Source organism: Macrobrachium rosenbergii, chromosome 29, assembly GCF_040412425.1.
Source record: "Macrobrachium rosenbergii isolate ZJJX-2024 chromosome 29, ASM4041242v1, whole genome shotgun sequence".
NCBI lineage: Eukaryota > Metazoa > Arthropoda > Malacostraca > Decapoda > Palaemonidae > Macrobrachium > Macrobrachium rosenbergii.
The window spans coordinates 20337055-20349583 of record NC_089769.1 but is presented as its reverse complement, the minus strand read 5'-3'; the positions used below and the strand labels follow the sequence as shown (position 1 = coordinate 20349583).

The 12529-nt window shown below is 39.1% G+C and overlaps 1 long non-coding RNA gene across 1 annotated transcript in view; it reads right to left on the bottom strand.

Annotated features, from left to right (window-relative positions):
• The window catches only part of LOC136854650 (uncharacterized), a 58214-nt gene that overhangs the window by 642 nt on the left and 45043 nt on the right, over positions 1-12529 (bottom strand). Inside the window, exons 3-4 of the long non-coding RNA XR_010857754.1 lie at positions 2809-2925; positions 1-2414 (exon numbers count right to left, since the gene is read on the bottom strand). The exon at positions 1-2414 is cut by the window's left edge and continues 642 nt beyond it. This is a non-coding gene — a long non-coding RNA (uncharacterized lncRNA). The remainder of the gene's footprint in view (positions 2415-2808; positions 2926-12529) is intronic.

The window sequence follows — 12529 nt, the reverse complement described above, 5'->3', positions numbered from 1 at the left end:
AAAAAAAAAATCATTACTTTGTGATATTTTTGCAAACTGAACAAACTCAAAATATAATAATAAATATAAAAAAATTCATTACTGTGATATTTTTGCAAACTGAACAAACCCAAAATATAACTTAAAAACTGAGAGTAACAGTTTGTTTTTTTATTATTCAACTATTTTACCATATCCAGAATGTTTACCAAACACAACTGGCATTCATTTCATATTATTCAAGAATACCTCAGCACCATTTAACTGGGATACTATGCCTGTTCATAATAACTGAAACCTACTAAAGGATCCCATAACAAATCTGAATAAAATCACATTACATTATATTAAACCTGATGACCTGATACATGGGCTTTCATTAAATTCATTATTCTTTATGCTCTACCTCTATATGCTAGCCTTACCATTAACACTGAACCAAGAAGAAGCTACCTATGATGTGGGCAGTTCTTGAAATATCCATGTCTGTAATTCTACTTGCAATGGTGTCACCTCAGCTTTAGGTAGATCTATATACAGATACAGGAGCCGACTGAAAATGTAATAATACAGTTTAAGGGCATTTTCGCTTGTGCGTATTCAGTGTACTTTTTTGAGAAAATTCCTTATTACACGATGAACACTTATATGGTTTCTCTCCAGTGTGGGTTCTCATGTGAATGTTCAAATAACTCAAATGTAAAAACGCTTTCTTGCAAACAGTACATGTGTGCTTCTTCTCTCCAGAATGACGCAACATGTGGAAATTTAAACTACACTTTTGTGTGAATTCTTTTGAGCATATATTGCATTTAAATGGCTTTTCATTGGTATGAATTCTCATATGAGCTGTCCGATATGTACTATATGCAAATGTTTTGTTACAAATGTCACATTTGTACTGGCTGTCACCTGTATGCCTTGAGATATGTATTCTCAAAGTACTTTTGCTGCTAAAACTTTTACCACAAATATTACACAGAAATGGTCTCTCTCCTGTGTGTTTACGTGAATGAAGATTTAGAATGTACTTATCTCTAAATGTCTTTTGACATGTAACACACTGAAATGGCCTGTCTCCCATATGTCTTTTCATGTGTTTGTTAAATCTATCTAAACGGACAAATGTTTTTCCACACACTTCACACAAATATTTAACTTCATCACTGTGGAGTAACATATGTCTTTTCATAATGTCAAAACTTGCAAAGTCCTTTCCACATATATTGCACTCTGGCTTCCCAAAAGAATGTACTGCTTGCTTGTGCTTATTCAAGGTAGACAGGCTACAAAAACATTTCTTACAAATATCACATATTAAAGGAAAATCACGATTTTCAACTTCTCTGCCTATATTAATTTCATCTTTACATTCCTTTCCACAAATTTCACAATCATGTATTGATTCAGTCAAGTGAATGCTTTTAATATGTTTCCTTAAACTATCTTTTGTTATAAAACTACCAGAACACAAAGGACAAGTAAAACATTTTTCTTGATAAGGATTGGAAAAACTGCTTTTTGCATGATGCATATTATCTGTGAACTTTGTTTCCAAATTACAGTGAGAATTTTTATGATCTGAAAGGCTATAATTATTCCGAAACTCTTTGCCACAAAGTTCACAACTGAATGGTGTTGAGTGAGGATGAAACTTTACTAAATGTTTATCCAGGCTCTTCTTCCACTTGTAGCTTTTATCGCAGAACAAACAAAAATAAATTGAACCATGATACAATTTTGCATGATCCGCCATTGATTTTTCAAAAGAGTTAACTATGGTAATGTTTTTCCCACACAATTTGCAGAAGAATAATTTATCACTTGAAGGGTTACCCTGAACATTTAGAGCATTTTCATCAGTCACTGGGTGTTTCACATCTTCCTCTTCCGCTTGCAGATCTATAACATTGTATCTCCTCTGATCACTGACATAGCTACTGTTATAGTTCTTACAGAAAGTACCTTCACTTTGCACATTCTCACCGTTTGCGAAGCTACAATGTTTCTCTTCTTCACAAAGGCTTGTAAAATCCCTGGCATTATTTTCTGAGTTTACAGCACCAGTACCATCATAGTGGCCTCTATTATGAGAACTTCCACTGGACACATTTGAATAGCTTGAATATCGGCCCTCCAAGCCAAATGCACTCATGCTATATATATTACTAGTGGTACCCCCCATACCATACATATTACTTGCAGCAGACCCCATACCATACATGTTGGTTGTACTTGCAATGCTATTGACAAACTGGGGGTGACATCCACTTAAGCTATATGCTGCTTTAGTAGCTGCTAAATCAGCATAAAAATCCCTCCTAAAGTTGAGGGAATCATTTTGAATATCTCTCCCATAAAATCGATGGTCAATCTCATTCATCTGGAAAATAGAATGTCCTTGGAAACCTCCATGATGACTTAGATCATTATGACTGTAAAAAGAAGATAAAACTTTTCCATTATCAGAATTACAAAAGTTTCCACTAAAGTTTGCCATGATGCATTTTTTTTTTGCTAGAATATGAATTGCACATAAATATTTCTGTCAGATATCTTCCATGAAATCTGAAACAAAAGTACTTGTATATCTTGTCAGCAATTAACTAAAGCATGAAACAATCAATGGTCATAATACATCACCATTCTTCCCAACTGTAATGGACAAAAAGAAGAAAATAGTAAAAACAACTTTACCTTGAACCCAAATACTGTACACAAAGTGGTGTAACTACACGCCTTTTTTAACAAATATTTAGTAAAGAAAAGATTACACTAGAAACTGACACACTACAGGTTTTGTACTAATAAGCAAGTAGTGTAGCCTACCAAACAGCTGAATCATGGTCATTTTTAGGTACTATGGTTGTAACTAAAGTAAAAAAATTCCTTGTACAAAGATCTCATTCAGCATCTTGAAGGGTAATTCTGGAGTCACAAGTAAACCTGCAAAAGAAATAGATTTTGAGTCTAAAAGTAAAATATCTATTCACTTACTAATCTATTGAGTAACTGGACAATATGTTTCTATTTTATTCCAATTCTCTACAGGGGCCAACAACAATTCTTCACTTGCAGGAAAGGAAAAGATGTAAAGAAAATAAATTAGTTCCACAGATTTTACAAGGCATATCAGGAGTCATACATAGATATTAATCTCCAGAGAGTTTCAATATCAAAAGGGCAATTATTGATGTTTGTCCAGAATTTCAAACAAATAGTTTCTGCAGTAAGAATAATTACACTAAAAAGCAATAATAAACTATCAAAATCAAGTCAGAAGCAAAGACAAGTTTGGACATGGTGGCTGTTCAAAGACAAGTTAGATAATAGTGGTACAGTATTTCACATGAAATAATTTTGTTACTCCACATATACAAACCTTCATTCTTAATATAAGGATTTAACTTGCAAACACAAGCTGGAATGGCCACTCGAACTTCTTGACAACGCAGTGAACTACTAACAGGCAGGGGGAAACCCTACCCACCTGATGATCTGTGCTCCATTCTGGCTGCCAAGTTCATATGTCTTTCAGGACTCTCTGACTGACTTTTCCCATTCACACTTTTGATGATTAAACTTGAGTACTCCTTTTCCTCTTTTGGTTTTTGACAGTGCTTGTATTGTAATTATTCAAACCCATTGGTCAAATAAGTCTCCTTGAAAGGAATTGGAGTTTTTTTTTTAATGCTGACATGAACATTTGTTTTCATTGGACAGGTAACATCATCTGGTAGTGGCACAACAGCTGTATCATTCTCCGACATACAGTACTTAATAATATACAGTATTTACCTTTCAGTTATGGTAGACTTAGCCACTTGGAAGCCCCATGACAGTAAGGTTACCTTATTTAAGGTAATCCTGCTATGGCTGCCTTCCTTTATGTAGCCTTTTTCCTCTGATCTCTGTGGCTTAGTCTTCATGATTTTTGACAGCTCCCCAGATGACGTGAGCTTGACAGTGGTGAAAGGAGGATAGAGTCGTTCCCCTCCCTTCTCAATCTCCTTCTGTATTGTTCCTCCTGAAACTCACCTCAACCCTCACTATAAGTTTGAGTTTAGAGTTAGGGGAGTTTGCTCTGCGTTAGAAAGCTTGATAAGCTTCTCTCTGCACACCTTTCCTTTTGGGGTGGGGGTCTCAACTGCTGTATGTGATTGATTTCCTGTGAAGGGCTGGCAAAGAATGCAATTCCTTTAGACTTAAAGTTCTTTGTCTTGTCTCTCTGTAAGTTTTCGAGCATGCTTCAAGCCAAGTTCTCTTTCTCTCTCTGAGAGAAAAGAGTGCGTTGATCCCACGCGCAGCTTGTTTACTCCTCATTTCCCCAGTCTACGGACTGGTTTACAAGCGGCAACAAGTTTGGAGTGTTCTAGATGGGCTGCACTAACAGGTAATCATTTCAACCCTTCTCATTGCTATCTTTCAGGATCGCATAGAGAGGTTTGAGGTGTTCTCCCTAACTTTCCTTGGTCAGGCGACCGGGGTGATAGAGAAACACTTCAATTCTTCCCCAGCAATCTTTTGGGATTTTATGGAGAAGGTGTGCAAGGTCCTTCATGCTGCTTGTTCTGATGTTCCCAGTCCTTCCATGGTTGGATGGACATGGTGGCAGGGTAGCACGTCATCCCTTCTATCTCCAGGCCTTTAAAGCCATGAGGGAGGGGCTAGCGCAACCCAGTCGTGAGGCTCAGGCCCTATCGATGTGCCTGATCTTTGGATTAGTTTGCTCAGTAGTGACAGGTACTGTGAAGTTCTCCATTGCTTCCTTACTATCCTCTTTTGATACTTTCGAGTGGAGGAAGAAGGGCACAATGTCTGGCTCTCCCCACAGAAGTCTTCACAGGCTTCCAGCAGTTAGTCCTTTTCTGGGGAAGAGACTGGTGGGGCTCATGCTAATGGTACTGTGAGTACCGCTGCACCTGTGGCTTCGTGCACAGGTGCAACTGTTACCCTAAGGTCCTCCAATCCCTAGAGTACCTGGTTTGCAGTGTTGACCAGTCTGGTCAAGATTCTTGACCACAGGTCCTGGAGTCCCTGCCGCTACCCATGCTGCAGCATGGGTGCAACTGCTACTCGGGGTTCCCTGGAACCTAGGGGTACTTATCCAGCCTAGCTTGCCAGGCTAAGCCACCTAGGGTACTTATACTACTGGTATGGGGCCCTTGGCTTGCAGGGCCAGTGCGAACATGCAAGAATTGCATATGCAGACATTCATCCTCCCCCCGCCCCCGACCTGTTTCCTTGGGAACAAGTCCTGGGTCCTGGGAAGTCAACATGGGTTGATGACCACTCATGGCCTTGTTCAACTGGTGGAGAGGCTCTGACTCAACTTGATGGGTCAGTGGTACCAGGGACTGTTCACCGTTTTCCCGTAATTCTTCATAGACCTTCTGAGAAGCTAGGGTTAGATAAGCATCACGGCTAGGATAGGAAGTGTTCATGCTTTCTTTCCAGCCTTTTCACGAGGAAGCACATACCTGTATTGGTCTTAGAACTGAATGGGTTGTACACCCAAGCATGGAATGATCCCCTGGGGGTTCTCGACGGGCAGCCTCCTCCAGCAGAAAGGGCATCTTGGGTCCATTTACATCAGGATTTGGATACTGGGGTACAGGGACTGCCTTTCTACAGGTCATCAAGCTTGGTTGTGAGCTGGATGGCTTGAGAAAGCACTTGGGTAATATATCTGCAAATTTTTCCTGCTGTCGAGAGAGCTCTCACTCAGTTGCCTTGGTCGTGACTTACTTCCTCATGTACTGGCACTCCCGCTCTACCATCGAAGATGGGTAAAAGGGGCATAATGGTCCATTAACACCTGTATGGTGTTTGATATTTTCACGTTCTCCATACTGGCACCAATGTAAGAATGGAGGAAGGCTTCTTGCTTGGAGGGTAACTTCAAACCTTACATCTTTTTTTGCAATTCCCCTTTTTTAGTAAGCAATCAACAGCAGGTTGATTTCTTTTCTCTGGAGGAGTCTGGTGCTTTCCACGTGTCCAATGCTGAGTAATATCTGGACCTGCTAGCCTTGTGGTCTTAAGCCCCAAGAGATATTCCTCTCTGATTAACCTTCAGATTCAGCCACTCATAGTTTGGTACCTCAGGGAGATGAGAGTTCTGGCACTTCAAGCCTGGACCTGTTCCAGCTCTCCCCAGTCAAGAGGATTCTCTTTTCAGTCCCTGTAGAAGTTTTCAGATACTTTTGTTCCTTGAGCAACTGTCTAGCAGGCAAGAATAATCTCAAATTAATGGTAGTTTAGATGAGATATCTCTCTGGTCAGAGCTACTTGTCAGCAGGTAGCAGTGTTTTCTTGCCTACCTTTGCCGTGAAAAGCTTCTTTCTGCCCCAGCTTTTGGATAGCTTGCTTCAGTCTTAGACCACGGGTTGAGTCTAGGACTAGTAGATCTCTCCTTTTCAAGGGAGATCTTTTAGACTCTTGAGAAGCTCTAACAGGCTTTTCCCTCTCAGAAGTCAACCCTGGAGGTCATGCCTCTTGTCTTTATAGGTTTGTTTCTTTTAGCCTGACATAGGTGTAGGTACAGGCAAGTGATCTGGGATCTTGTTTGTGTTTAACTCACGATGATGGAGATCTCTTTGTTCAGAATTGTCCCAAAGGTTGTAATGAGATTCAAAACTGTTGGTCACATCAGTGTTCCTTCCCATTTTCCTACCAGAGGGGCTTTCCAATTGTGACTTGTAGGAGATACTACTGGATCTGGTTCAAGTGCAGCAGTACTATAGTGGGGAAACTCAACACCTCAGATTTGTATGTTCACAACTCTTTGGTTAACATTAACAGCGTTAAGGAAGGAGTTTCTGAGTAGTATACTAGTATATTTCCTGGCTCTGTAAGTCAATCCGTGGGTGTCATCTCTCCCATTGTGGAAGGAGAATTGCAGTCTGAATGAGAACTCATGAAATTAGGGGCACAGCCCTGTCCTTCCCACTCGGAATCTGTTGGCTTTCAGGTATTGTGCATAGAGTTTAACAGGTATGATCACCTGCAAAATGTTTTACCTGTGGAATGCTGCTCACTGGCCTTGAACATGCTTCCCTTGAACCGGTGGTGACTGTTCAATGGGTTGGATAGCAAGTATACTAATTGGAAATGAGCTCACATAAGGCCTTGCAATGCCACAAAATATATTTCCCTACAAGAAAATCTGACATTCTCTTCTAATTCTAACTATGGAAATATTTTCCTATGAAATCTAATTTAAGCAAGAAAATGTCCATTTATCTTGGGAATCTTTTGTATGGCAAATTCAAAAGCCTTCATGCTAAAATAAGAGACAGAATCCAGCAACATCAAAACACAAAGCAAAAAAGACGCAGAAAAAAATGTACCTTCTCCTCCCTTCTTCTTCCAGTATCAATTCTGGAATGTTCTCACAGACCTGTAGGCTACATCACATATGAACATATTTTTCTTTATTATTTTATTGTACTTACACACTTGAGTGATACTGTACACATACACTCATTATGATAAAATTGTCAAAGAAAATTTAAAAATTATAATTTCCTACAACTATCAACTCTCATGAACTCTTATAGCATTTGGTAAGTAAGAGAAACTCCAAAAATGAAGCAGCTCTTTAACCTGTAACTGATTGAGAAAAACTTACTTTTTCAACTCAAAGAATGTTTAAATTAATTTCACCACCTGACCTTTTCATAGTTTCAGAAATAAGCCAAAAATTAAATGCACACAGACAAAAGAAACTGAACTAGACTATTTTTCATGGATTTGCACATTTGCTTTTCCTGATGTTTATTTCTATAATTTTTGTATATAGCTCTTTACCTTCTATGGCTCTCTTACTGATTTGGTCATTCATCCTTAAAACTAAATTATAAGGAAAAAAGATGAAATTCCTTTGGACAGAGATTTTAAAAATATTTTTTCCTTAAAACTTCACTTCCCAAAGTCCACTGTTGAATCTTAAGACTGATTCACATTATACCACCATGTCACCAACGCATCACACGTCACCGTCGCATCAGCCGTGCCTTGTATTCACACTATCCATTACAATCCTGTTCAGTGCGTGCCCAACCTCAGCAACTCACAGATTTAGCGGTAAGAAACTTACATAAGCACCGTCAAGTCATGTCAAAATATTCTTTCCAAGAAAACGTGTCGTGATGTGACAGTAGATGCTGTGTGCTTGACAGTGACGTGACATGATGGCGTGAACAAGTTCACTTGATTACATGTAAGAAATTCTCACATACCCTGACGTGATGTGATGTGTCGGTGATGTGATGTTATAATGTGAATTAGCCTTTACGGTTTTACCCACTTATATAGAAAATGCATACATGAAGTAGTATTCAAAATTTACCTAGTCATTAATTAAATGGTGGTAACATGACAAGATTTACCCTAATCACTTATAAACTGCTGTACAGTGAACCCCCCATATTCGTGGGGGATGCGTATCGCATCCCACCGCGAATAGCTAAAATCCGCAAATACTTAAAGCCCCTCTAAAAACACTTATAACTGCCTATTTTGATAGTTTAAACTCAAGAAAAACCCTCTAAAAATGCTTATACCTGAGTATTTTAATAGTTTTAACACAAAAAGTGCATTTAGTCATGAAAATTATATCAAAATACAGTAATTAGTGAATATTTCTCAAGTGAAAAATACCGTGAATGGGCGAATTTTCTGTGAATAATGGGTAGATACGTTCCACAGAGAAATCCGTGAATACGTGAGTCCATGAACTGTGAGAATGTGAATATGGGGGGTTTACTGTACATGGCCATTAAACTCTCATATCCCCTTACTTTCAATTCAAGCATGTTTTAAATATTTTACAAGAGAAACTGTTAGCAGTTATGAAATGCGATGCATCAACTGGAGAGTTCTTTGTTTAGTTGCTGACTCAGGAAAGTGATATACAGTACTGAAGTTAAGACATGAACAAATATATTGACGTTACCCAACACACCCCTACCAAGCAAATTAAAAAAACTGCCATCCAAAGGTTGGCAATGCTGCATGGCCTCACAAAAATGTTGGTAACACTGCTTACCCTCAAACAGAGTGCGAAAGGGTTTGTGGGTAGGGTAACCCACAAGAAGTTTCCAAGGTTGGGGGATGGGTTGGATGGCTGGGCACTATGGGAATGGATGAGCAGTCTGGAGAGAGGGAGAGAGAACAATAACTGAGGTATATTTACATCAAAGCCTAAGTACAGTAACACAAACATTCCTTTACTTTTTTATTTATAGCTCATGCTACAATATTCTTGTTTATATTTTTACTGTATTTTCTCTTTTTTTTACACCAAAAGATAAATGCAATCATGTGCACAGGGTAGTATATATGTATGCACACACTTAACCAATGACGTTGATGAACTTCCTACAGCCTGTTTGGTTTGTCTTGCCTACATTTGAAATTTGCATTTTAAATATTTTCACAGTGATTAGAGATGAAAGACCAACAGTGATACAATATTCTCTTGTGTACTGATATGTGTGATAATTGTACTTAGAGTCATTTAAACTTGTAATATGGTACAGTAAATCAAGCAAAGCAAAAAAATAGCAACATGTGATAAAGTAATGTGCTCAGAAACAAATTCATGAATATACAAGGCAAAGAGGTAGAGGGAGAGAGTTAGCGTTTGCGATTGCTATTGGCTCAAAAGCTTGATGTCACCTAACATGTCGTGAAACATCACGTTCTTTATCGCTTGTTATTGGCTGATATGGACATGTACTTGTGTTTCTTGCTACTGGCAGAAATGTACTATGTCATTGTTGTTTTTTAATTTTGAAAGGTTGATAGGCATAGCATCATAAACATATCTTATGCTAGTTGGCTTTATCTGGAAAGCACCAGTGCACTCAAAGACTGTTTTCCCTCTTTGTGCTTGATCAGTTGCTTGTTTGACCTGTTCTCAAGTGGACTGCATTCATACCTACAGTACAGTCTTACAGCATGGAGCATGCTGTGTTCTTAGCAGTACCTGCAGCACTGCAGGCTGTGCTTGTGTTGTGTCATGCTACTGATTGTGTGTATGGCCCCACCTCATCCTACGAGGGGAAGGAAGTTGTTGACCCTTACAGAAATTAGAAATTGTTGAGAGGATGGAACAATGTTGGACTTGGTCACATATAATGGGGGAGTACAGCACTGCCAGGTCAACCCTGCATGATTTTAAGACTTCCCAGGACAAGCTGAAGAAGTATGCAATGGAATTCGGTGAGGTGGCCAAGAGTCAAGCCCACAAGGTCAAGGCAAAGGACCGTTATGATGACACTGATCAGCCTACCTTGATGTGGTTTCAGCAACAACGGGCTGCTGGTGTGAACATTCACAGTACTGACTTGGAGGCTGCTTCTTCAAAGTTTGCAGGCTTGCATAAGGTTGCAGACTTTAGAGCATCTGAAGGTTGGCTGTTCTGGTTCAAAATTCGACATGGGATTTCTAACAAGAAAACTCATGGTGAAGCCTTGGATACTTCCGAGGAGGGAATGTAGGAATTTCACCAAATGGTGCAGGACTTGATGAAGAAAGGCCTTGTTTTAGGGGAGATCTACAACACTGACAAAACTGTTCTATTCTATCACTCCTTACCCACTAACTCCTTGGCTGATGAATATAAAAAAAATTTACCCGGTCAATATTTTCCAAGAAACGTATTTCTGCTTTATTATGTGCAAATGCTACTGGTTGGCATCGTTGCAAACCAGCAGTAGTTGGACATGCAAAGCAACCACATGTCCTGTATGGGTTGATGGACAGGCTCCCAGTGATCTGGTATCATTCGGTGAAGGCTTGGTTTACCTCAAAGATCATTTCCAATTGGTTCCATTATTATTTTTTAAGGAAGTTATTCATCATCAGGGACAGGACCTTGGTACTGTTAAACATCAGGTGAAGTCTTTGCTTCTCATGGACAATGCGCCTGCACATCTTATCACAGTCCAATTGGTTGGCGATGAAGGTTGTATTAGGGTCATGTATTTGCCTTCTAATACGATGCACTCATTCAGCCAATGGACCAAGGTGTTACTGTTACAATGAAACGGCACTACCGGAAAAATTTGCTGGAGGAGGTGATGATAGTATTGGAGGGCGAGGCGATGTAACAAGGCTTGGAACACGGGAACAGACACTGGAGCCTACTGAACTGTTACGTAAGGAAAAGAGAAAGGGATTACTTTTTTTTGGTTGTAAGTGTATTTATGGTGTTTACTTTGTTACAAATCTGGAAATGGTTGTTTACATTTAGTATTTATGGCTACAAATGAAAAGCATGTTGCCTACCGAACTAAGTGTCGCGTATGAGAGAAAAAGAAAGGGTTGCTTTTTTTGTTTTTTAGCATATTTATGGAGTTTGTTTTGTTACGAATATTGGAAAATAAGGCAGATAATTACTTTTTGCATATGGGATAATAAGGTAGATAATTACTTTTGCATAAAGTTTTCAGTTTAACGTGTGATGGCTGTTGTTTATAAGAATATTAAGTGTTTACCACTAATGTATGCGCTATTGACAATGTTATGCGAGGAAGAGTAAGGAGTTGCCTTTGCACACCCCTAAATTTTTTTACTCGTCATTATCCGATGGGCCCTTGGCTCTACTAATCCAGATAATCACGGGATTACTTGTACATGAATGTTTGGACTGGGATGACACCGTAAGATAAAAATGGTACTGTACTGGATGGCATCATCAGATGGAAATTATGCTGTACCAAAGTCAGTCATATTGTCAACCAACTTGTTGATGGTGGATTGCTCAGAACTCAGGTACAAGTTGGTCACTGCAAGCTTTGGGTAGGGTATGCCATGTAAGTTGGTGATATGAATCTACATCATTAAACAGGGCAAGAGACTAAACATAACGCTATGGGAACAACCACAAATGCTGAAAATTAATTGTATCCAAGAAGGTGGTATGCAATTCTGAGGTATTGGAAGAATGTGGATTAGGAGCACTCATACCTTTCATGAATACCTTGTTTGACAAAAAAGTTGTTTCATACAACTACAGAAGTGGACAAAGCTTAAACCTTACAGTATTGGTAATTTTGTTGAAATCTAAGTCAGAGGACTATTATGGTATATTCTGCAACAAGGAAAGCAGATCCGAAAGAGTGAAACACATACTGGCAGTGGGGTCCCCCAAACTGTGATGAGGTATCTTCTTTCATAATTTTTTGGATAAATATTAATTTATCTTTGTCCAACCTCTAAGCAGTAGTGGGATTCAGCCGGTTCGGACCAGTTCGTGTGAACCGTCTCACAGAATTATGAGTATGGCAAACTGGCTAAGTGCAATGACCAGTTGACCACCCGATTAGGTAGTTATAAATAAAGTAGAGCACGCAACTTTTACCTCGTAACGTAAACTTCATTAAGCATTACCAGCAACAACAAAGTCGTTAGCCTTTCTCGTCAAAAGCTACTTGAGGCAGTAATAAAAAATATGAAAAACAGGTTGATGAACTGTGATAGTTTAATATCAGAAAACAATGAACAAGATGACAAGATTCATGGGCTGATCAATTTGCTC